This window comes from Lissotriton helveticus, chromosome 12 (genome assembly GCF_964261635.1).
Source record: "Lissotriton helveticus chromosome 12, aLisHel1.1, whole genome shotgun sequence".
Lineage (NCBI taxonomy): Eukaryota > Metazoa > Chordata > Amphibia > Caudata > Salamandridae > Lissotriton > Lissotriton helveticus.
Window position 1 is genome coordinate 132,513,642 of NC_136073.1, and position 23,303 is coordinate 132,536,944.

Below are 23,303 nucleotides of genomic sequence, written 5' to 3' on the forward strand. Positions count from 1 at the left end.
GTTGTTGTGGCCGAGTGGTTAAGGCATTGGACTAGAAATCCATTGGGGTCTCCCCGCGCAGCTTCGAATCCTGCCAACAACGAGAAACATTTTAACATCGGCTACAATTTCAGAAGTTAACCTTTAGAATTTCTTCCATGTCAGTTTTATAAATAGGTGGCTTATTTTGGTGTCACTATTGCCCTTTCACATATTTATTATCGCTACCCCTTTCATACCTTTGCTATAACTCTCGTCCTACATTAGCGCTGGTGCAAACACTTCAAATTATTATACCCTGGCTCTCTCAGTCATACCATTCATGCACTTGAAACTTACTTTACCAATAAAAGAAGCAAATAGAAAAATAAAACAAAAGTGCTTGCTGGATTAGGCAAACACACTTCATAAAACTGCATTTTCTTTTCTATTCTCCCCGTGTTACAAGCTTAACTGCTCCCTGTGTAATTTCTCTTAGCCTGCTGTCCCTGGAAGAGAATTTTATCTACAGGCTCTTTCCGTGTTTTTTTCCTAGTCTTTCTTTCCCTTTTCTTAGATTTGTTACTGTTCCTTTACGTGCTCTATTTAGGCGCCATTAATCTCATTTGAGCTCCTTGTACCTGCTGCTGTTTTCTCCACACCTCATACTGCCTTTTCCCTCTTTCTCTCTTTCTCTGAGGTTGGTGGCTACTTTCCAAAGCTTCTGATGCCCCAATGTTCCTTCATCTTGTTGTCAGACGTGAATTGGAAAAGCAACCAAATTAACAAGCCTTTACCACTCATACATGGCAGAGGTTTATACTTTAATTCAATGAGCTAAGAAAAGCGTGTTGTGGGGCCCCTACGAGCCATGGTGCTTGCTTCATCATAATTAGGCACGCAGTCATTAGCCACAGCTCTGATCATGGGTCACTGAGGTCAGTTTCAATAATTCCTCAAAAACCTAACCATGCAGTCCCCCCTAACTGTGAAGTTATCTTGCTTTACTGCTGTTTGTGTGATTAGCTGGGAGGAGCTCACAGCAGCATCCTCCCTATAAAAGTGTAGATGGACCGCTCCTTAACTCTTTCTTGCTTCACATACAGATGGCTTGAGGAGGTACAGGGGAAATGCAGGTCTACTAGACAGAATAGAAGATCTGCCCCAGGTGTGTTTCTCTGCATTGGTGTCCCATCACAGGCCCACAAGTGTATGTGTGATCTTTGACTCCTGGCAGTTCACAAGCAGGCGGCCAGGAAACGGTCTCAGCCTATCAACCACTGAGGAGACAAAGCCTTTGTATAAGAAATGAGGAAGCAATGAACACATTCAGCCTATCACAGGAGTTCCCTGAGTGTTCCGAATTATAAATTCTCCATGTCACTGTATGTTGTTGAGCCCAAGTAGCTTGCCGTGATCGTATAGTGGTTGGTACTCTGCGTTGTGGCCGCAGCAACCTCGGTTTGAATCCGAGTCACGGCATTGTGGTTGGCAATGTCACGGCAGTTGGGTTTTTCTTTTACAGAATTACCAATGTACCAGTTGTTTTTGTAAAATGTCTATTAAAAACAGATCCTTTAAAATATTTAAACGATCTAACGACAAATTATTTAAACACACATGATTATAAGATGTAGCTATATTGTACCTACTGACATAAATTATCGTTCTTGAACCTATTTGCGGTGGGGGAACGGAGCTCTCCCCCATGCCAATCAGAATGCAGATGAATGCAGTTGCAGTTGAGTGAACTGTGTTGTGGCTGTCTAAAGGGAATGCACAAATGTAGCTGTCTCGTAGCCCAATCCAGACGTCAATTGGAGACAGGATTTCAGGCAAATAGAGCAGTAAGTGCAGAGAAATGCTCACTCTCTAAAAATGGCATTTATAAAATAGTAAAGTTAAATCCGACCTCACCAGTAAATAGGATTTATCAATAAATAAATAAAGCTTTTCCTCTCTGATATGGAATTACCCCCCAAAAAGTATAAGGGAATACCCAATGCTAACCTATGAGAGGGGCAGACCTCACAGTAGTGAAAAATGTAATAGACTGTTTGGTACTACCAGGACATGCAAACTACCACAGTACATGTCTTACCTTTTACTTACATAGCATGCTGCCCCTAGAACTACCTAGGGCCTACCTTAGGGGTTAATTATATGTAATAAAATTGGAGTTTAAGGCTTGGCAAGTAGTTTTAAATGGCAAGTCGAAGTGGCAGTATACTGCAGCACAGGCACTGCAGTAGCAGGCTTGAGACAGGTTTGAATTGCTACTTCTTTGGGCTGCACAATCAGTCCCTGGGTATATGGTATACCACTTTACAAGGGGCTTTCAAGTAAATTAAATCTGTCAGTCAGGTATACTCCAATTACACACATGATTAGGGAAGAAGCACGTGCACTTCAGCACTGATTAGTAGCGATAAAGTGATCAGAGTCCTAAGGCCTACAAAAAGATACAGCAAAATGCGTAGGTGAAAAGCAATAAGGTAGGGTTGAGGCCACCTTAAGAATGCAAGGTCTAACAAAAACAAACTAAGGATAACATGAGTAAAACATCAGGTTTCTCTACGGCATTTGGTGAGACAAGTGTGCCTTCTTTTATCTTCCATAAATGCAATCTTTCCCTGACCCCTTTATTATATAGCTCTTCAAGTAAAAAAGATAAAGCACTTACAAAGGAGCCTCAAATACTCAAAGATGGTAGACTTCTGTAATATGGGCCAAAGACTAAAAGCAGCACGAAAACAGAGTGCAATAGGGTCCCAAAAACTTGAGTGCCACATGAGAGTATGCATGAAAGCCTATCCTTTTCCAAACTAGAGATATACTCATGCAATTTTTGTTTTTAGGAGAGAATGTGCCTGCTGAAAAAAACATTATTTTTAAAAAGTGCATTGCAGAATACCAGGAATTTGCTGTGGGACACCTTGAAAACTTTCATACAGATTATTTGCACAAACCTTGCAGTCAGTTGTTGTGGCCGAGTGGTTAAGGCATTGGACTAGAAATCCATTGGGGTCTCCCCGCGCAGCTTCGAATCCTGCCAACAACGAGAAACTTTTTAACATCGGCTACAATTTCAGAAGTTAACCTTTAGAATTTCTTCCATGTCAGTTTTATAAATAGGTGGCTTATTTTGGTGTCACTATTGCCCTTTCACATATTTATTATCGCTACCCCTTTCATACCTTTGCTATAACTCTCGTCCTACATTAGCGCTGGTGCAAACACTTCAAATTATTATACCCTGGCTCTCTCAGTCATACCATTCATGCACTTGAAACTTACTTTACCAATAAAAGAAGCAAATAGAAAAATAAAACAAAAGTGCTTGATGGATTAGGCAAACACACTTCATAAAACTGCATTTTCTTTTCTATTCTCCCCGTGTTACAAGCTTAACTGCTCCCTGTGTAATTTCTCTTAGCCTGCTGTCTCAGGAAGAGAATTTTATCTACAGGCTCTTTCCGTGTTTTTTTCCTAGTCTTTCTTTCCCTTTTCTTAGTTTTGTAACTGTTCCTTTATGTGCTCTATTTAGGCGCCATTAATCTCATTTGAGCTCCTTGTACCTGCTGCTGTTTTCTCCACACCTCATACTGCCTTTTCCCTCTTTCTCTCTTTCTCTGAGGTTGGTGGCTACTTTCCAAAGCTTCTGATGCCCCAATGTTCCTTCATCTTGTTGTCATACGTGAATTGGAAAAGCAACCAAATTAACAAGCCTTTACCACTCATACATGGCAGAGGTTTATACTTTAATACAATGAGCTAAGAAAAGCGTGTTGTGGGGCCCCTACGAGCCATGGTGCTTGCTTCATCATAATTAGGCACGCAGTCATTAGCCACAGCTCTGATCATGGGTCACTGAGGTCAGTTTCAATAATTCCTCAAAAACCTAACCATGCAGTCCTCCCTAACTGTGTAGTTATGTTGCTTTACTGCTGTTTGTGTGATTAGCTGGGAGGAGCTCACGGCAGCATCCTCCCTATAAAAGTGTAGATGGTCCGCTCCTTAACTTTTTCTTGCTTCACATACAGATGGCTTGAGGTGGTACAGGGGAGATGCAGGTCTAATAGACAGATTAGAAGATCTGCGCCAGGTGTGTTTCTCTGCATTGGTGTTCCATCACAGGCCCACAAGTGTATGTGTGATCTTTGACTTCTGGCAGTTCACAAGCAGGAGGCCAGGAAACGGTTTCAGCCTATCAGCCACTGAGGAGACAAAGCCTTTGTATAAGGAATGAGGAAGCAATGAACACATTCAGCCTATCACAGGAGTTCCCTGAGTGTTCCGAATTATAAATTCTCCATGTCACTGTATGCTATTGAACCCAAGTAGCTCGCCGTGATCGTATAGTGGTTAGTATTCTGCGTTTTGGCCGCAGCAACCTCGGTTCGAATCCAAGTCACGGCATTGTGGTTGGCAATGTCACGGCAGTTGGGTTTTTCTTTTACAGAATTACCAAATGTACCAGTTGTTTTTGTAAAATGTCTATTAAAAACAGATCCTTTAAAATATTTAAACGATCTAACGACAAATTATTTAAACACACATGATTATAAGATGTAGCCTTATTTTTGTTTTTAGGAGAGAATGTGCCTGCTGAAAAAAACATTATTTTTAAAAAGTGCATTGCAGAATATCAGGAATTTGCTGTGGGACACCTTCAAAACTTTCATACAGATCATTTGCACAAAACTTACAGTCAGTTTGGCTGAGTGGTTAAGGCGATGGACTAGAAATCAATTGGGGTCTCCCCGCGCGGGTTCAAATCCTGCCAACAACAAGAAACTTTTTTACATCGGCTACAATTTCAGAAGTTAACCTTCAGAATTTCTTCCATGTCAGTTTTATAAATAGGTGGCTTATTTTGGTGTCACTATTGCCCTTTCACATATTTATTATCGCTACTCCTTTCATATCTTTGCTATAACTCTCGTCCTACATTATCGATGGTGCAAACACTTCAAACTATTATACCCTGGCTCTCTCAGTCATACCATTCATGCACTTGAAACTTACTTTACCAATAAAAGAAGCAAATAGAAAAATAAAACAAAAGTGCTTGCTGGATTAGGCAAACACACTTCATAAAACTGCATTTTCTTTTCTATTCTCCCCGTGTTACAAGCTTAACTGCTCCCTGTGTAATTTCTCTTAGCCTGCTGTCCCAGGAAGAGAATTTTATCTACAGGCTCTTTCCGTGTTTTTTTCCTAGTCTTTCTTTCCCTTTTCTTAGATTTGTAACTGTTCTTTTATGTGCTCTATTTAGGCGCCATTAATCTCATTTGTGCTCCTTGTACCTGCTGCTGTTTTCTCCACACCTCATACTGCCTTTTCCCTCTTTCTCTCTTTCTCTGAGGTTGGTGGCTACTTTCCAAAGCTTCTGATGCCCCAATGTTCCTTCATTTTGTTGTCAGACGTGAATTGCAAAAGCAACCAAATTAACAAGCCTTTACCACTCATACATGGCAGAGGTTTATACTTTAATTCAATGAGCTAAGAAAAGCGTGTTGTGGGGCCCCTACGAGCCATGGTGCTTGCTTCATCATAATTAGGCACGCAGTCATTAGCCACAGCTCTGATCATGGGTCACTGAGGTCAGTTTCAATAATTCCTCAAAAACCTAACCATGCAGTCCCCCCTAACTGTGTAGTTATCTTGCTTTACTGCTGTTTGTGTGATTAGCTGGGAGGAGCTCATGGCAGCATCCTCCCTATAAAAGTGTAGATGGACCGCTCCTTAACTCTTTCTTGCTTCACATACAGATGGCTTGAGGAGGTACAGGGGAGATGCAGGTCTACTAGACAGAATAGAAGATCTGCGCCAGGTGTGTTTCTCTGCATTGGTGTCCCATCACAGGCCCACAAGTGTATGTGTGATCTTTGACTCCTGGCAGTTCACAAACAGGAGGCCAGGAAACGGTTTCAGCCTATCAACCACTAAGGAGACAAAGCCTTTATATAAGGAATGAGGAAGCAATGAACACATTCAGCCTATCACAGGAGTTCCCTGAGTGTTCAGAATTATAAATTCTCCATGTCACTGTATGATATTGAGCCCAAGTAGCTCGCCGTGATCGTATAGTGGTTACTACTTTGCGTTGTGGCCGCAGCAACCTCGGTTCTAATCCGAGTCACGGCATTGTGCTTGGCAATGTCACGGCAGTTGGGTTTTTCTTTTACAGAATTACCAAATGTAACAGTTGTTTTTGTAAAATGTCTATTAAAAACAGATCCTTTAAAATATTTAAACGATCTAACGACAAATTATTTAAACACACATGATTATAAGATGTAGCTATATTGTACCTACTGACATAAATTATCGTTCTTGAACCTATTTGCGGTGGGGGGAATGGAGCTCTCCCCATGCCAATCAGAATGCAGTTGCAGTTGAGTGACCTGTGTTGTGGCTGTCTAGAGGGAATGCACAAATGTAGCTGTCTCGCAGCCCAATCCAGACGTCAATTGGAGACAGGTTTTCAGGCAAATAGAGCAGTAAGTGCAGAGAAATGCTCACTCTCTAAAAATGGCATTTATAAAATAGTAAAGTTAAATCCAACCTCACCAGTAAATAGGATTTATCAATAAATAAATAAAGCTTCTCCTCTCTGATATGGAATTACCCCCCAAAAAGTATAAGGGAATACCCAATGCTAACCTATGAGAGGGGCAGACCTCACAGTAGTGAAAAATGTAATAGACTGTTTGGTACTACCAGGACATGCAAACTACCACAGTACATGTCTTACCTTTTACTTACATAGCATGCTGCCCCTAGAACTACCTAGGGCCTACCTTAGGGGTTAATTATATGTAATAAAATTGGAGTTTAAGGCTTGGCAAGTAGTTTTAAATGGCAAGTCGAAGTGGCAATACACTGCAGCACAGGCACTGCAGTAGCAGGCTTGAGACAGGTTTGAAATGCTACTTCTTTGGGCGGCACAATCAGTCCCTGGGTATATGGTATACCACTTTACAAGGGGCTTTCAAGTCAATTAAATCTGTCAGTCAGGTATACTCCAATTACACACATGATTAGGGAAGAAGCACGTGCACTTCAGCACTGATTAGTAGCGATAAAGTGATCAGAGTCCTAAGGCCAACAAAAATATACAGCAAAATGCGTAGGTGAAAAGCAATAAGGTAGGGTTGAGGCCACCTTAAGAATGCAAGGTCTAACAAAAACAAACTAAGGATAACATGAGTAAAACATCAGGTTTCTCTACGGCATTTGGTGAGACAAGTGTGCCTTCTTTTATCTTCCATAAATGCAATCTTTGCCTGACCCCTTTATTATATAGCTCTTCAAGTAAGAAAGATAAAGCACTTACAAAGGAGCCTCAAATACTCAAAGATGGTAGACTTCTGTAATATGGGCCATAGACTAAAAGCAGCACGAACACAGAGTGCAATAGGGTACCAAAAACTTGAGTGCCACATGAGAGTATGCATGAAAGCCTATCCTTTTCCAAACTAGAGATATACTCATGCAATTTTTGTTTTTAGGAGAGAATGTGCCTGCTGAAAAAAACTTTATTTTAAAAAAGTGCATTGCAGAATATCAGGAATTTGCTGTGGGACACCTTGAAAACTTTCATACAGATTATTTGCACAAAACTTACAGTCAGTTTGGCTGAGTGGTTAAGGCGATGGACTAGAAATCCATTGGGGTCTCCCCGCGCAGGTTCGAATCCTGCCAACAACGAGAAACTTTTTTACATCGGCTACAATTTCAGAAGTTAACCTTTAGAATTTCTTCCATGTTAGTTTTATAAATAGGTGGCTTATTTTGGTGTCACTATTGCCCTTTCACATATTTATTATCGCTACCCCTTTCATATCTTTGCTATAACTCTCGCCCTACATTAGCGCTGGTGCAAACACTTCAAACTATTATACCCTGGCTCTCTCAGTCATACCATTCATGCACTTGAAACTTACTTTACCAATAAAAGAAGCAAATAGAAAAATAAAACAAAAGTGCTTGCTGGATTAGGCAAACACACTTCATAAAACTGCATTTTCTTTTCTATTCTCCCCGTGTTACAAGCTTAACTGCTCCCTGTGTAATTTCTCTTAGCCTGCTGTCCCAGGAAGAGAATTTTATCTACAGGCTCTTTCCGTGTTTTTTTCCTAGTCTTTCTTTCCCTTTTCTTAGATTTGTAACTGTTCTTTTATGTGCTCTATTTAGGCGCCATTAATCTCATTTGTGCTCCTTGTACCTGCTGCTGTTTTCTCCACACCTCATACTGCCTTTTCCCTCTTTCTCTCTTTCTCTGAGGTTGGTGGCTACTTTCCAAAGCTTCTGATGCCCCAATGTTCCTTCATCTTGTTGTCAGACGTGAATTGCAAAAGCAACCAAATTAACAAGCCTTTACCACTCATACATGGCAGAGGTTTATACTTTAATTCAATGAGCTAAGAAAAGCGTGTTGTGGGGCCCCTACGAGCCATGGTGCTTGCTTCATCATAATTAGGCACGCAGTCATTAGCCACAGCTCTGATCATGGGTCACTGAGGTCAGTTTCAATAATTCCTCAAAAACCTAACCATGCAGTCCCCCCTAACTGTGTAGTTATCTTGCTTTACTGCTGTTTGTGTGATTAGCTGGGAGGAGCTCACGGCAGCATCCTCCCTATAAAAGTGTAGATGGACCGCTCCTTAACTCTTTCTTGCTTCACATACAGATGGCTTGAGGAGGTACAGGGGAGATGCAGGTCTACTAGACAGAATAGAAGATCTGCGCCAGGTGTGTTTCTCTGCATTGGTGTCCCATCACAGGCCCACAAGTGTATGTGTGATCTTTGACTCCTGGCAGTTCACAAGCAGGCGGCCAGGAAACGGTTTCAGCCTATCAACCACTGAGGAGACAAAGCCTTTGTATAAGGAATGAGGAAGCAATGAAAACATTCAGCCTATCACAGGAGTTCCCTGAGTGTTCCGAATTATAAATTCTCCATGTCACTGTATGCTATTGAGTCCAAGTAGCTTGCCGTGATCGTATAGTGGTTAGTACTCTGCGTTGTGGCTGCAGCAACCTCGGTTCAAATCCGAGTCACTGCATTGTGGTTGGCAATGTCACGGCAGCTGGGTTTTTCTTTTACAGAATTACCAAATGTACCAGTTATTTTTGTAAAATGTCTATTAAAAACAGATCCTTTAAAATATTTAAACAATCTAACAACAAATTATTTAAACACACATGATTATAAGATGTAGCTATATTGTACCTACTGACATAAATTATCATTCTTGAACCTATTTTCGGTGGGGGGAATGGAGCTCTCCCCCATGCCAATCAGAATGCAGATGAATGCAGTTGCAGTTGAGTGACCTGTGTTGTGGCTGTCTAGAGGGAATGCACAAATATAGCTGTCTCGCAGCCCAATCCAGACGTCAATTGGAGACAGGTTTTCAGGCAAATAGAGCAGTAAGTGCAGAGAAATGCTCATTCTCTAAAAATAGCATTTATAAAATAGTAAAGTTAAATCCAACCTCACCAGTAAATAGGATTTATCAATAAATAAATAAAGCTTCTCCTCTCTGATATGGAATTACCCCCCAAAAAGTATAAGGGAATACCCAATGCTAACCTATGAGAGGGGCAGACCTCACAATAGTGAAAAATGTAATAGACTGTTTGGTACTACCAGGACATGCAAACTACCACAGTACATGTCTTAACTTTTACTTACATAGCTTGATGCCCCTAGGACTACCTAGGGCCTACCTTAGGGGATAATTATATGTAATAAAATTGGAGTTTAAGGCTTGGCAAGTAGTTTTAAATGGCACGTCGAAGTGGCAGTACACTGCAGCACAGGCACTGCAGTAGCAGGCTTGAGACAGGTTTGAAATGCTACTTCTTTGGGCGGCACAATCAGTCCCTGGGTATATGGTATATCACTTTACAAGGGGCTTTCAAGTAAATTAAATCTGTCAGTCAGGTATACTCCAATTACACACATGATTAGGGAAGAAGCACGTGCACTTCAGCACTGATTAGTAGCGATAAAGTGATCAGAGTCCTAAGGCCAACAAAAAGATACAGCAAAATGCATAGGTGAAAAGCAATAAGGTAGGGTTGAGGCCACCTTAAGAATGCAAGGTCTAACAAAAACAAACTAAAGATAACATGAGTAAAACATCAGGTTTCTCTACGGCATTTGGTGAGACAAGTGTGCCTTCTTTTATCTTCCATAAATGCAATCTTTCCCGGACCCCTTTATTATATAGCTCTTCAAGTAAAAAAGATAAAGCACTTACAAAGGAGCCTCAAATACTCAAAGATGGTAGACTTCTGTAATATGGGCCATAGACTAAAAGCAGCACGAAAACAGAGTGCAATAGGGTCCCAAAAACTTGAGTGCCACATGAGAATATGCATGAAAGCCTATCCTTTTCCAAACTAGAGATATACTCATGCAATTTTTGTTTTTAGGAGAGAATGTGCCTGCTGAAAAAAACATTATTTTTAAAAAGTGCATTGCAGAATACCAGGAATTTGCTGTGGGACACCTTGAAAACTTTCATACAGATTATTTGCACAAAACCTACAGTCAGTTGTTGTGGCCGAGTGGTTAAGGCGATGGACTAGAAATCATTGGGGGTCTCCCCGCGCAGGATCGAATCCTGCCAACAACGAGAAACATTTTAACATCGGCTACAATTTCAGAAGTTAACCTTTAGAATTTCTTCCATGTCAGTTTTATAAATAGGTGGCTTATTTTGGTGTCACTATTGCCCTTTCACATATTTATTATCGCTATCCCTTTCATATCTTTGCTATAACTCTCGTACTACATTAGCGCTGGTGCAAACACTTCAAATTATTATACCCTGGCTCTCTCAGTCATACCATTCATGCACTTGAAACTTACTTTACCAATAAAAGAAGCAAATAGAAAAATAAAACAAAAGTGCTTGCTGGATTAGGCAAACACACTTCATAAAACTGCATTTTATTTTCTATTCTCCCCGTGTTACAAGCCTAACTGCTCCCTGTGTAATTTCTCTTAGCCTGCTGTCCCAGGAAGAGAATTTTATCTACAGGCTTTTTCCGTGTTTTTTTCCTAGTCTTTCTTTCCCTTTTCTTAGATTTGTAACTGTTCCTTTATGTGCTCTATTTAGGCGCCATTAATCTCATTTGAGCTCCTTGTACCTGCTGCTGTTTTCTCCACACCTCATACTGCCTTTTCCCTCTTTCTCTCTTTCTCTGAGGTTGGTGGCTACTTTCCAAAGCTTCTGATGCCCCAATGTTCCTTCATCTTGTTGTCAGACGTGAATTGGAAAAGCAACCAAATTAACAAGCCTTTTTGCCACTCATACATGGCAGAGGTTTATACTTTAATTCAATGAGCTAAGAAAAGCGTGTTGTGGGGCCCCTACGAGCCATGGTGCTTGCTTCATCATAATTGGGAACGCAGTCATTAGCCACAGCTCTGATCATGGGTCACTGAGGTCAGTTTCAATAATTCCTCAAAAACCTAACCATGCAGTCCCCCCTAACTGTGTAGTTATCTTGCTTTACTGCTGTTTGTGTGATTAGCTGGGAGGAGCTCACGGCAGCATCCTCCCTATAAAAGTGTAGATGGACCGCTCCTTAACTCTTTCTTGCTTCACATACAGATGGCTTGAGGAGGTACAGGGGAGATGCAGGTCTAATAGACAGAATAGAAGATCTGCGCCAGATGTCTTTCTCTGCATTGGTGTCCCATCACAGGCCCACACGTGTATGTGTGATCTTTGACTTCTGGCAGTTCACAAGCAGGCAGCCAGGAAACGGTTTCAGCCTATCAACCACTGAGGAGACAAAGCCTTTGTATAAGGAATGAGGAAGCAATGAACACATTCAGCCTATCACAGGAGTTCCCTGAGTGTTTCGAATTATAAATTCTCCATGTCACTGTATGTAATTGAGCCCAAGTAGCTCGCCGTGATCGTATAGTGGTTAGTACTCTGCGTTGTGGCCGCAGCAACCTCGGTTCAAATCTGAGTCACGGCATTGTGGTTGGTAATGTCACGGCAGTTGGGTTTTTCTTTTACAGAATTACCAAATGTACCAGTTGTTTTTGTAAAATGTCTATTAAAAACAGATCCTTTAAAATATTTAAACGATCTAACGACAAATTATTTAAACACACATGATTATAAGATGTAGCCTTATTTTTGTTTTTAGGAGAGAATGTGCCTGCTGAAAAAAATATTATTTTTAAAAAGTGCATTGCAGAATATCAGGAATTTGCTGTGGGACACCTTGAAAACTTTCAGACAGATTATTTGCACAAAACTTACAGTCAGTTGTGGCTGAGTGGTTAAGGCGATGGACTAGAAATCCATTGGGGTCCCCCCGTGCAGGTTCTCATCCTGCCAACAACGAGAAACTTTTTAACATCGGCTACAATTTCAGAAGTTAACCTTTTGAATTTCTTCCATGTCAGTTTTATAAATAGGTGGCTTATTTTGGTGTCACTATTGCCCTTTCGCATATTTATTATCGCTACCCCTTTCATATCTTTGCTATAACTCTCGTCCTACATTAGCGCTGGTGCAAACACTTCAAATTATTATACCCTGGCTCTCTCAGTCATACCATTCAAGCACTTGAAACTTACTTTACCAATAAAAGAAGCAAATAGAAAAATAAAACAAAAGTGCTTGCTGGATTAGGCAAACACACTTTATAAAACTGTATTTTCTTTTCTATTCTCCCTGTGTTACAAGCTTAACTGCTCCCTGTGTAATTTCTCTTAGCCTGCTGTCCGAGGAAGAGAATTTTATCTACAGGCTCTTTCCGTGTTTTTTTCCTAGTCTTTCTTTCCCTTTTCTTAGATTTGTAACTGTTCCTTTACGTGCTCTATTTAGGCGCCATTAATCTCATTTGAGCTCCTTGTACCTGCTGCTGTTTTCTCCACACCTCATACTGCCTTTTCCCTCTTTCTCTCTTTCTCTGAGGTTGGTGGCTACTTTCCAAAGCTTCTGATGCCCCAATGTTCCTTCATCTTGTTGTCAGGCGTGAATTGGAAAATCAACCAAACTAACAAGCCTTTACCACTCATACATGGCAGAGGTTTATACTTTAATTGAGCTAAGAAAAGCGTGTTGTGGGGCCCCTACGAGCCATGGTGCTTGCTTCATCATAATTAGGCACGCAGTCATTAGCCACAGCTCTGATCATGGGTCACTGAGGTCAGTTTCAATAATTCCTCAAAAACCTAACCATGCAGTCCCCCCTAACTGTGTAGTTATCTTGCTTTACTGCTGTTTGTGTGATTAGCTGGGAGGAGCTCACGGCAGCATCCTCCCTATAAAAGTGTAGATGGACCGCTCCTTAACTCTTTCTTGCTTCACATACAGATGGCTTGAGGAGGTACAGGGGAGATGCAGGTCTACTAGACAGAATAGAAGATCTGCGCCAGGTGTGTTTCTCTGCATTGGTGTCCCATCACAGGCCCACAAGTGTATGTGTGATCTTTGACTCCTGGCAGTTCACAAGCAGGCGGCCAGGAAACAGTTTCAGCCTATCAACCACTGAGGAGACAAAGCCTTTGTATAAGGAATGAGGAAGCAATGAACACATTCAGCCTATCACAGGAGTTCCCTGAGTGTTCTGAATTATAAATTCTCCATGTCACTGTACGTTATTGAGCCCAAGTAGCTCGCCGTGATCGTATAGTGGTTAGTACTCTGCGTTGTGGCCGCAGCAACCTCGGTTCGAATCCGAGTTACGGCATTGTGGTTGGCAATGTCACGGCAGTTGGGTTTTTCTTTTACAGAATTACCAAATGTACCAGTTGTTTTTGTAAAATGTCTATTAAAAACAGATCCTTTAAAATATTTAAACGATCTAACGACAAATTATTTAAACACACATGATTATAAGATGTAGCTATATTGTACCTACTGACATAAATTATCGTTCTTGAACCTATTTGCGGTGGGGGAATGGAGCTCTCCCCCATGCCAATCAGAATGCAGATGAATGCAGTTGCAGTTGAGTGACCTGTGTTGTGGCTGTCTAGAGGGAATGCACAAATGTAGCTTTCTCGTAGCCCAATCCAGACGTCAATTGGAGACAGGTTTTCAGGCAAATAGAGCAGTAAGTGCAGAGAAATGCTCACTCTCTAAAAATGGCATTTATAAAATAGTAAAGTTAAATTCAACCTCACCAGTAAATAGGATTTATCAATAAATAAATAAAGCTTCTCCTCTCTGATATGGAATTACCCCCCAAAAAGTATAAGGGAATACCCAATGCTAACCTATGAGAGGGGCAGACCTCACTGTAGTGAAAAATGTAATAGACTGTTTGGTACTACCAGGACATGCAAACTACCACAGTACATGTCTAACCTTTTACTTACATAGCAAGATGCCCCTAGGACTACCTAGGGCCTACCTTAGGGGTTAATTATATGTAATAAAATTGGAGTTTAAGGCTTGGCAAGTAGTTTTAAATGGCAAGTCGAAGTGGCAGTACACTGCAGCACAGGCACTGCAGTAGCAGGCTTGAGACAGGTTTGAAATGCTACTTTTTTGGGCGGCACAATCAGTTCCAGGGTATATGGTATACCACTTTACAAGGGGCTTTCAAGTCAATTAAATCTGTCAGTCAGGTATACTCCAATTACACACATGATTAGGGAAGAAGCACGTGCACTTCAGTACTGATTAGTAGCGATAAAGTGATCAGAGTCCTAAGGCCAATAAAAAGATACAGCAAAATGCGTAGGTGAAAAGCAATAAGGTAGGGTTGAGGCCACCTTAAGAATGCAAGGTCTAACAAAAACAAACTAAGGATAACATGAGTAAAACATCAGGTTTCTCTACGGCATTTGGTGAGACAAGTGTGCCTTCTTTTATCTTCCATAAATGCAATCTTTCCCTGACCCCTTTATTATATAGCTCTTCAAGTAAAAAAGATAAAGCACTTACAAAGGAGCCTCAAATACTCAAAGATGGTAGACTTCTGTAATATGGGCCATAGACTAAAAGCAGCACGAAAACAGAGTGCAATAGGGTCCCAAAAACTTGAGTGCCACATGAGAGTATGCATGAAAGCCTATCCTTTTCCAAACTTGAGATATACTCATGCAATTTTTGTTTTTAGGAGAGAATGTGCCTGCTGAAAAAAACATTATTTTTAAAAAGTGCATTGCAGAATACCAGGAATTTGCTGTGGGACACCTTGAAAACTTTCATACAGATTATTTGCTCAAAACTTACAGTCAGATGTTGTGGCCGAGTGGTTAAGGCGATGGACTAGAAATTCATTGGGGTCTCCCTGCGCAGGTGACTAGAAATCCATTGGGGTCTCCCTGCGCAGGTTCGAATCCTGCCAACAACGAGAAACTTTTTAACATCGGCTACAATTTCAGAAGTTAACCTTTAGAATTTCTTCCATGTCAGTTTTATAAATAGGTGGCTTATTTTGGTGTCACTATTGCCCTTTCACATATTTATTATCGCTACCCCTTTCATATCTTTGCTATAACTCTCGTCCTACATTAACGCTGGTGCAAACACTTCAAATTATTATACCCTGGCTCTCTCAGTCATACCATTCATGCACTTGAAACTTACTTTACCAATAAAAGAAGCAAATAGAAAAATAAAACAAAAGTGCTTGCTGGATTAGGCAAACACACTTTATAAAACTGTATTTTCTTTTCTATTCTCCCTGTGTTACAAGCTTAACTGCTCCCTGTGTAATTTCTCTTAGCCTGCTGTCCCAGGAAGAGAATTTTATCTAAGGCTCTTTCCGTGTTTTTTTCCTAGTCTATCTTTCCCTTTTCTTAGCTTTGTAACTGTTCCTTTATGTGCTCTATTTAGGCGCCATTAATCTCATTTGAGCTCCTTGTACCTGCTGCTGTTTTCTCCACACCTCATACTGCCTTTTCCCTCTTTCTCTCTTTCTCTGAGGTTGGTGGCTACTTTCCAAAGCTTCTGATGCCCCAATGTTCCTTCATCTTGTTGTCAGACGTGAATTGGAAAAGCAACCAAATTAACAAGCCTTTACCACTCATGCATGGCAGAGGTTTATACTTTAATTCAAAGAGCTATGAAAAGCGTGTTGTGGGGCCCCTACGAGGTATGGTGCTTGCTTCATCATAATTGGGCACGCAGTCATTAGCCACAGCTCTGTTCATGGGTCACTGAGGTCAGTTTCAATAATTCCTCAAAAACCTAACCATGCAGTCCCCCCTAACTGTGTAGTTATCTTGCTTTACTGCTGTTTGTGTGATTAGCTGGGAGGAGCTCACGGCAGCATCCTCCCTATAAAAGTGTAGATGGACCGCTCCTTAACTTTTTCTTGCTTCACATACAGATGGCTTGAGGAGGTACAGGGGAGATGCAGGTCTAATAGACAGAATAGACGATCTGCGCCAGGTGTGTTTCTCTGCATTGGTGTCCCATCACAGGCCCACAAGTGTATGTGTGATCTTTGACTTCTGGCAGTTCACAAGCAGGCGGCCAGGAAACGGTTTCAGCCTATCAACCACTGAGGAGACAAAGCCTTTGTATAAGGAATGAGGAAGCAATGAACACATTCAGCCTATCACAGGAGTTCCCTGAGTGTTCCGAATTATAAATTCTCCATGTCACTGTACTTTATTGAGCCCAAGTAGCTTGCCGTGATCGTATGGTGGTTAGTACTCTGCGTTGTGGCCGCAGCAACCTCGGTTCGAATCAGAGTCACAGCATTGTGGTTGGCAATGTCACGGCAGTTGGGTTTTTCTTTTACAGAATTACCAAATGTACCAGTTGTTTTTGTAAAATGTCTATTAAAAACAGATCCTTTAAAATATTTAAACGATCTAACAACAAATTATTTAAACACACATGATTATAAGATGTAGCTATATTGTACCTACTGACATAAATTATCGTTCTTGAACCTATTTGCGGTGGGGGGAATGGAGCTCTCCCCCCATGCCAATCAGAATGCAGTTGCAGTTGAGTGACCTGTGTTGTGGCTGTCTAGAGGGAATGCACAAATGTAGCTGTCTCGCAGCCCAATCCAGACGTCAATTGGAGACAGGTTTTCAGGCAAATAGAGCAGTAAGTGCAGAGAAATGCTCACTCTCTAAAAATGGCATTTATAAAATAGTAAAGTTAAATCCAACCTCACCAGTAAATAGGATTTATCAATAAATAAATAAAGCTTCTCCTCTCTGATATGGAATTACCCCCCAAAAAGTATAGGGAATACCCAATGCTTACCTATGAGAGGGGTAGACCTCACTGTAGTGAAAAATGTAATAGACTGTTTGGTACTACCAGGACATGCAAACTACCACAGTACATGTCTTACCTTTTACTTACATAGCATGATGCCCCTAGGACTACCTAGGGCCTACCTTAGGGGTTAATTATATGTAATAAAATTGGAGTTTAAGGCTTGGCAAGTAGTTTTAAATGGCAAGTCGAAGTGGCAGGACACTGCAGCACAGGCACTGCAGTAGCAGGCTTGAGACAGGTTTGAAATGCTACTTCTTTGGGCAGCACAATCAGTCCCTGGGTATATGGTATACCACTTTACAAGGGGCTTTCAAGTCAATTAAATCTGTCAGTCAGGTATACTCCAATTACACGCATGATTAGGGAAGAAGAACGTGTACTTCAGCACTGATTAGTAGCGATAAAGTGATCAGAGTCCTAAGGCCAACAAAAAGATACAGCAAAATGCGTAGGTGAAAAGCAATAAGGTAGGGTTGAGGCCACCTTAAGAATGCAAGGTCTAACAAAAACAAATGTAAGGATAACATGAGTAAAACATCAGGTTTCTCTACGGCATTTGGTGAGACAAGTGTGCCTTCTTTTATCTTCCATAAATGCAATCTTTCCCGGACCCCTTTATTATATAGCTCTTCAAGTAAAAAAGATAAAGCACTTACAAAGGAGCCTCAAATACTCAAAGATGGTAGACTTCTGTAATATGGGCCATAGACTAAAAGCAGCACGAAAACAGAGTGCAATAGGGTCCCAAAAACTTGAGTGCCACATGAGAGTATGCATGAAAGCCTATCCTTTTCCAAACTTGAGATATACTCATGCAATTTTTGTTTTTAGGAGAGAATGTGCCTGCTGAAAAAAACATTATTTTTAAAAAGTGCATTGCAGAATACCAGGAATTTGCTGTGGGACACCTTGAAAACTTTCATACAGATTATTTGCACAAATCTTACAGTCAGTTGTTGTGGCCGAGTGGTTAAGGCAATGGACTAGCAATCCATTGGGGTCTCCCCGCGCAGGTTCGAATCCTGCCAACAATGAAAAACTTTTTAACATCAGCTACAATTTCAGAAGTTAACCTTTAGAATTTCTTCCATGTCAATTTTATAAATAGGTGGCTTATTTTGGTGTCACTATTGCCCTTTCACATATTTATTATCGCTACCCCTTTCATATCTTTGCTATAACTCTCGTCCTACATTAGCGCTGGCGCAAACACTTCAAATTATTATACCCTGGCTCTCTCAGTGATACCATTCATGCACTTGAAACTTACTTTACCAATAAAAGAAGCAAATAGAAAAATAAAACAAAAGTGCTTGCTGGATTAGGCAAACACACTTCATAAAACTGCATTTTCTTTTCTATTCTCCCCGTGTTACAAGCTTAACTGCTCCCTGTGTAATTTCTCTTAGCCTGCTGTCCCAGGAAGAGAATTTTATCTACAGGCTCTTTCCGTGTTTTTTTCCTAGTCTTTCTTTCCCTTTTCTTAGATTTGTAACTGTTCCTTTATGTGCTCTATTTAGGCGCCATTAATCTCATTTGAGCTCCTTGTACCTGCTGCTTTTTTCTCAACACCTCATACTGCCTTTTCACTCTTTCTCTCTTTCTCTGAGGTTGGTGGCTACTTTCCAAAGCTTCTGATGCCCCAATGTTCCTTCATCTTGTTGTCAGACGTGAATTGGAAAAGCAACCAAATTAACAAGCCTTTACCACTCATACATGGCAGAGGTTTATACTTTAATTCAATGAGCTAAGAAAAGCGTGTTGTGGGGCCCCTACGAGCCATGGTGCTTGCTTCATCATAATTGGGCACGCAGTCATTAGCCACAGCTCTGATCATGGGTCACTGAGGTCAGTTTCAATAATTCCTCAAAAACCTAACCATGCAGTCCCCCCTAACTGTGTAGTTATCTTGCTTTACTGCTGTTTGTGTGATTAGCTGGGAGGAGCTCACGGCAGCATCCTCCCTATAAATGTGTAGATGGACCGCTCCTAAACTCTTTCTTGCTTCACATACAGATGGCTTGAGGAGGTACAGGGGAGATGCAGGTCTAATAGACAGAATAGAAGATCTGCGCCAGGTGTGTTTCTCTGCATTGGTGTCCCATCACAGGCCCACAAGTGTATGTGTGATCTTTGACTTCTGGCAGTTCACAAGCAGGTGGACCAGGAAACGGTTTCAGCCTTTCAACCACTGAGGAGACAAAGCCTTTGTATAAGGAATGAGGAAGCAATGAACACATTCAGCCTATGACAGGAGTTCCCTGAGTGTTCAGAATTATACATTCTCCATGTCACTGTATGTTATTGAGCCCAAGTAGCTCGCTGTGATCGTATAGTGGTTAGTACTCTGTGTTGTGGCCGCAGCAACCTCGGTTCGAATCCGAGTCACGGCATTGTGGTTGGCAATGTCACGGCAGTTGGGTTTTTCTTTTACAGAATTACCAAATGTACCAGTTGTTTTTGTAAAATGTCTATTAAAAACAGATCCTTTAAAATATTTAAACAATCTAACGACAAATTATTTAAACACACATGATTATAAGATGTAGCTATATTGTACCTACTGACATAAATTATCGTTCTTGAACCTATTTTCGGTGGGGGGAATGGAGCTCTCCCCCATGCCAAACAGAATGCAGATGAATGCAGTTGCAGTTGAGTGACCTGTGTTGTGGCTGTCTAGAGGGAATGCACAAATGTAGCTGTCTCGCAGCCCAATCCAGACGTCAATTGGAGACAGGTTTTCAGGCAAATAGAGCAGTAAGTGCAGAGAAATGCTCACTCTCTAAAAATGGCATTTATAAAATAGTAAAGTTAAATTCAACCTCACCAGTAAATAGGATTTATCAATAAATAAATAAAGCTTCTCCTCTCTGATATGGAATTACCCCCCAAAAAGTATAAGGGAATACCCAATGCTAACCTATGAGAGGGGCAGACCTCACTGTAGTGAAAAATGTAATAGACTGTTTGGTACTACCAGGACATGCAAACTACCACAGTACATGTCTAACCTTTTACTTACATAGCAAGATGCCCCTAGGACTACCTAGGGCCTACCTTAGGGGTTAATTATATGTAATAAAATTGGAGTTTAAGGCTTGGCAAGTAGTTTTAAATGGCAAGTCGAAGTGGCAGTACACTGCAGCACAGGCACTGCAGTAGCAGGCTTGAGACAGGTTTGAAATGCTACTTTTTTGGGCGGCACAATCAGTTCCTGGGTATATGGTATACCACTTTACAAGGGGCTTTCAAGTCAATTAAATCTGTCAGTCAGGTATACTCCAATTACACACATGATTAGGGAAGAAGCACGTGCACTTCAGTACTGATTAGTAGCGATAAAGTGATCAGAGTCCTAAGGCCAATAAAAAGATACAGCAAAATGCGTAGGTGAAAAGCAATAAGGTAGGGTTGAGGCCACCTTAAGAATGCAAGGTCTAACAAAAACAAACTAAGGATAACATGAGTAAAACATCAGGTTTCTCTACGGCATTTGGTGAGACAAGTGTGCCTTCTTTTATCTTCCATAAATGCAATCTTTCCCTGACCCCTTTATTATATAGCTCTTCAAGTAAAAAAGATAAAGCACTTACAAAGGAGCCTCAAATACTCAAAGATGGTAGACTTCTGTAATATGGGCCATAGACTAAAAGCAGCCCGAAAACAGAGTGCAATAGGGTCCCAAAAACTTGAGTGCCACATGAGAGTATGCATGAAAGCCTATCCTTTTCCAAACTTGAGATATACTCATGCAATTTTTGTTTTTAGGAGAGAATGTGCCTGCTGAAAAAAACATTATTTTTAAAAAGTGCATTGCAGAATACCAGGAATTTGCTGTGGGACACCTTGAAAACTTTCATACAGATTATTTGCTCAAAACTTACAGTCAGTTGTTGTGGCCGAGTGGTTAAGGCGATGGACTAGAAATCCATTGGGGTCTCCCTGCGCAGGTTCGAATCCTGCCAACAACGAGAAACTTTTTAACATCGGCTACAATTTCAGAAGTTAACCTTTAGAATTTCTTCCATGTCAGTTTTATAAATAGGTGGCTTATTTTGGTGTCACTATTGCTCTTTCACATATTTTTTATCGCTACCCCTTTCATATCTTTGCTATAACTCTCGTCCTACATTAACGCTGGTGCAAACACTTCAAATTATTATACCCTGGCTCTCTCAGTCATACCATTCATGCACTTGAAACTTACTTTACCAATAAAAGAAGCAAATAGAAAAATAAAACAAAAGTGCTTGCTGGATTAGGCAAACACACTTTATAAAACTGTATTTTCTTTTCTATTCTCCCTGTGTTACAAGCTTAACTGCTCCCTGTGTAATTTCTCTTAGCCTGCTGTCCCAGGAAGAGAATTTTATCTAAGGCTCTTTCCGTGTTTTTTTCCTAGTCTTTCTTTCCCTTTTCTTAGATTTGTAACTGTTCCTTTATGTGCTCTATTTAGGCGCCATTAATCTCATTTGAGCTCCTTGTACCTGCTGCTGTTTTCTCCACACCTCATACTGCCTTTTCCCTCTTTCTCTCTTTCTCTGAGGTTGGTGGCTACTTTCCAAAGCTTCTGATGCCCCAATGTTCCTTCATCTTGTTGTCAGACGTGAATTGGAAAAGCAACCAAATTAACAAGCCTTTACCACTCATACATGGCAGAGGTTTATACTTTAATTCAAAGAGCTAAGAAAAGCGTGTTGTGGGGCCCCTACGAGGTATGGTGCTTGCTTCATCATAATTGGGCACGCAGTCATTAGCCACAGCTCTGTTCATGGGTCACTGAGGTCAGTTTCAATAATTCCTCAAAAACCTAACCATGCAGTCCCCCCTAACTGTGTAGTTTTTTTTTTTTTTTTTTTTTTTTTTGTTTTTGAAAACCTTTATTGGTCATAAACACATGTGATACAGCTCAGTGCCCACAACCCATATTCCTGGGCCGGCTTCCACAGTGTCACGAAAGAGGATGAACATGCATTCTGAATAAAGTCATGGGGTGGACACAGCAAGTCGCCTACAACCCATCCGGGCCGGCCGCGGTAGAATAAAACATGGGTCATATAGGAAATTGCAGGAGGTCTTCTTGTGTACATTGTGGGCCCTGAGCAGCAAAGCAATGAGGTTATTTTTCACATTTCAAACAGCTTAACAACATAACATTCCCCTTTCCTTCCCCCAGCGACCCCTCCTTGTCGGAGCAGTGAAATGATGGAGCTCAATTGCGCGGGGGGGCGCAGGGTCGAAGTCACTATCCTGCTTCGGATGCCAGGCAATGCTGGCCGAGTCATTACTGCTGCAGTGGTATTGACTCAACCACGGGGAAGGTAGTGTGTTCGCTTGCCATGCAGAGAGTGCGATATTGTGTCGTGCCATGGATGTGTTGTAGTGGATGACCGACTGAATGAGAATATCCGTTCCGAACTAAGTCCGAATAATACAAGAGGTGAGAGGGGGAGGGGGGGACGCTCGTCACCCCGCAATCCCGCTACACCTCGTTCCGTGCGTTACGGATCAGGGGGGGGCGTAACAGTATGTGCTGCGTGTGTTCGCTTATGCAGGTTCCAAAGTAAGCCATGTCCAGCAGGGGGTAGCATATGTTAGAGGCGCGTGTTGTGGCAATGCTTTCGAAAGTGTGTGGATGAATATAGTCCCCGTGTGGGATCGGAGCAGTGATCCCTGCAGTCTACCCCTCAATTATTCTCTTCCACAGAACGTTCATCACTGTGTAAGTGAAGTAGGTACGAAGTAAGAGGGCCCCATAGATCTTTGGGTCGTGATTTAGGTGGTAAGAGGTCAGCATAGTTATGTAATTGTTCTTGCCAGGTAGCCATGCAACTCAACCAATCTTTAAATTTGGGTGCCCGCCCCCTGCCCCATCTGCATGCCACCTGACGTTTAGCCAGAAGGAGGCTCAGTGCAAAAAATTTGCGGTTCGTCTTAACAGCAGGGTGAGCTAGCCCGAGCAGCGCTAACCTAGGGCAAGGGTCTATGGATAGTCCGAGCATTTCCGAGAGAGCGTCAAACACTTCCGCCCAGTACGTGGCGACTGCTTGGCATCCCCATGCTAGGTGTATAAAATCTGCCCCCGGGATG

At 41.5% G+C, this 23,303-nt stretch overlaps 8 non-coding genes across 8 annotated transcripts; all 8 read left to right on the forward strand.

The window, feature by feature from the left end:
- Positions 1-82, forward strand: TRNAS-AGA (transfer RNA serine (anticodon AGA)). Its single transcript has one exon. It is a non-coding gene; the product is annotated as a tRNA-Ser (tRNA).
- A 2,855-nt stretch (positions 83-2,937) lies between these two features.
- Positions 2,938-3,019, forward strand: TRNAS-AGA (transfer RNA serine (anticodon AGA)). Its single transcript has one exon. It is a non-coding gene; the product is annotated as a tRNA-Ser (tRNA).
- Positions 3,020-7,596: 4,577 nt separating this feature from the next.
- Positions 7,597-7,674, forward strand: TRNAS-AGA (transfer RNA serine (anticodon AGA)). The gene has a single exon. It is a non-coding gene; the product is annotated as a tRNA-Ser (tRNA).
- A 2,857-nt stretch (positions 7,675-10,531) lies between these two features.
- TRNAS-AGA (transfer RNA serine (anticodon AGA)) lies at positions 10,532-10,613 on the forward strand. The gene has a single exon. It is a non-coding gene; the product is annotated as a tRNA-Ser (tRNA).
- Positions 10,614-13,629: 3,016 nt separating this feature from the next.
- TRNAH-GUG (transfer RNA histidin (anticodon GUG)) lies at positions 13,630-13,701 on the forward strand. Its single transcript has one exon. It is a non-coding gene; the product is annotated as a tRNA-His (tRNA).
- Positions 13,702-15,199: 1,498 nt separating this feature from the next.
- Positions 15,200-15,315, forward strand: TRNAS-AGA (transfer RNA serine (anticodon AGA)). Its single transcript has 2 exons — positions 15,200-15,236; positions 15,271-15,315. It is a non-coding gene; the product is annotated as a tRNA-Ser (tRNA).
- A 2,847-nt stretch (positions 15,316-18,162) lies between these two features.
- On the forward strand, positions 18,163-18,244 carry TRNAA-AGC (transfer RNA alanine (anticodon AGC)). The gene has a single exon. It is a non-coding gene; the product is annotated as a tRNA-Ala (tRNA).
- Positions 18,245-21,102: 2,858 nt separating this feature from the next.
- TRNAS-AGA (transfer RNA serine (anticodon AGA)) lies at positions 21,103-21,184 on the forward strand. The gene has a single exon. It is a non-coding gene; the product is annotated as a tRNA-Ser (tRNA).
- Positions 21,185-23,303: the final 2,119 nt, after the last annotated feature.